This window comes from Tiliqua scincoides, chromosome 14, assembly GCF_035046505.1.
Source record: "Tiliqua scincoides isolate rTilSci1 chromosome 14, rTilSci1.hap2, whole genome shotgun sequence".
Lineage (NCBI taxonomy): Eukaryota > Metazoa > Chordata > Lepidosauria > Squamata > Scincidae > Tiliqua > Tiliqua scincoides.
Window position 1 is genome coordinate 11,670,889 of NC_089834.1, and position 2,510 is coordinate 11,673,398.

Consider the following 2,510-nt stretch of genomic DNA (forward strand, 5'->3'; position numbering starts at 1 on the left):
CACCATGGGCTGCAGCCCGCATGGCAAGTGACCCTGTGCTGTCTGCGTGGCCTCGTTGCTGTTTCCGTAGCTGCACTCCTCCTCCCGCCTTGGCAGTGCGCATCACAGGCTGATTGCACACTGTGTAACGCTAGTCTGCCCAGCCGTGCCACCTGTCCATTCAGCCAGCGGTGCTGTGTGTTTGCTTCCTTGAGGGAGACAGAGACTCACTTCCCCTCTGCTCTCTCTGGGCCACTGGAGCCACTCCTCGTTTTTCTCCACCCCCACTCCCAGGCGACCCTGCCCTTCTTTGCCCAGAGAGGCGCCTTGAGCCCCCATCCCTCCCTGCCAGGGAGACCCATGTCCTTTCTCAAAGGCAATCTCAGCAGGGCACGAGACCCCAGAAAGTGAGGGTGCGTGTGCCCCCCCCCCAGTGCTGCCTCTGAGCCTCCCTGCTCCTTCCTGGGGTGGGCAGGGAGGAGGGAATGCGTGGCTCCTAATGCCATCTCCAGTGCCAATATGCATACATTACAAGGCGCTGCGTCAGCAGTTGCAGCGGGGGGGGGGGGATGCAAATGAGAAGCCGGCTTATTGCTCCATTTGGAGGCTGTGAAATGGCACCTTATTGTGTTGCTCGAAGATTTCTTGCTTAGTTAACAGAAAATGCTCACAATTAAGTCTGAACTTAGATTAATTCCCATTAGAGCAAGGGAGGCGACCCCAGCCCCCAACCCAGTCCCTTCCCTCTTGCTCTGGCCTGGGGGTGGGAACAGATGTGGAGAGGAGAGAGAGAGACCCCTAAGGCTCTGTCCTGTCCTGGGAGTGGTGGGCTGGAGGACCTGCAGCAGCAAGAGGCTGGAACCCGTGGCTCCCACTGAGGTTCTAGGCTGTCCTGAGCTCTGGGGAAAACAGACCGGAAGGAGGGCCAGCAGAGGCGGCCCGTGTTTGTACCCCCTCCCCGGCTCCACACCGCTCCCTTGTAAGGCTTTTCGGTGGCAGGCTCTGAAGAGTTGCCCCAGTGCTGCCCTTCTGCTGCTCCTCACTGCCTCCGACCCATGTGGGGTTGAGAGAAGTTGGAGTCCACAGTATCCCTTGGGGTTGTCTTGGGGTGCTCGCATTCAGGCCTGACTTGGGGGATTGGGACACATTCTGCCCACTCAAACTGCTGCAAGCAATTCCTGAAGAGCTTTCCCCCAACATGATGTCATGTTGAGAATTCCTGGAGGCCCTGTTGGAATCTCCAGGGCTGCTTCCAGTGGACCCCTGAACATGGCTGCTGATTCCTGGAGGTTGCCAGTCCTGGAGGTCTGGCAGCTTGACATGCTCAGGAAGGCAGGTTGAAGCCCTGATGGGCACGGGCTTTCTTTGTGAGCGTACAGCACCCGGTATTCCCAGGCGGTCTCCCATCCAAGAACTAACCAGGCCTGACCCTGCTTAGCTTCCGAGATCATGGTAGAAGCCTACAGCACCCGGTATTCCCAGGCGGTCTCCCATCCAGGTCCTAACCAGGCCTGACCCTGCTTAGCTTCCAAGATCATGGTATAAGCCTACAGCACCCGGTATTCCCAGGTGGTCTCCCATCCAAGTACTAACCAGGCCTGACCCTGCTTAGCTTCCGAGGTCAGACAAGATCGGGAGATAGTGTTCAGTATAGGGAGATGGTTGGCAACCTTCAGTCTGGAAAGACTATGGTATAAGCCTACAGCACCCGGTATTCCCAGGCGGTCTCCCATCCAAGTACTAACCAGGCCTGACTCTGCTTAGCTTCCGAGGTCAGACAAGATCATGCACCTTGAAAACCTGAAGCCCACTGGAAACACATTGGCAAAATGTTGAGGACTAGAAGCATGGAAGGAGTCAAAATAGGGAGGGGTGCCACAAATGCGCCTTGTCCCATGACAGCATTGCCACAGTGCATGTGTTATCCTTTCAGGCTTCCCTTCTGGTGTTTGGAGAGAAGCCTGTGAGATGGGCCAGTGGGAGGGGCCGGCCCTCACTTTGCAGCGTAGTCAGTGTTTTGCTGCCTGGCAGTGGGCCCCGGGCAGGCCTCGGCATGCCTGGGGAACGTCAGCAGCCAGCCCAGGCCTGGGGATCCAGCCTCTGCTTGGGTGACATCTCTGGGCCTTCTGAGGCAACCGACATGTTGGCTCCTCTCCAGGGCGTCCTCTGTGAGCATCCGAGGCCTCCAGCGGAGTCCTCCTCTGACCGCGGAAGGATAAACACTTTTCTTGTGCAAACAGTAATTGTAGAAACAGGCCTGTGGATAAATTATTGTCCTGACCCTCATTCTAGTGTGAGAAATTCTCCTGTGCCGCAGAGGGAAAAAGTCAAAATTTGCATTTAAATGGAAAGCGGTTGGTGGTGCCTTCGACAGACATTCGGGATCTGCAGTGCCGGGTGGGGTGGAGACCGCCTCCTTTGGCCATGGGGCCACCTTTGCGAGGGCCACTGGGCGCAGTGCCCGAGCACCACAAGCCTTGGGAGTGGGGCTCCAGCAGTGCTTCTCACCCCTTCCTTACTCTGCAGTGGGG

At 57.4% G+C, this 2,510-nt stretch overlaps 1 pseudogene; it reads right to left on the bottom strand.

Annotated features, from left to right (window-relative positions):
- Window positions 1-1,523: 1,523 nt before the first annotated feature.
- On the bottom strand, window positions 1,524-1,646 carry LOC136634900 (5S ribosomal RNA; annotated as a pseudogene).
- Window positions 1,647-2,510: the final 864 nt, after the last annotated feature.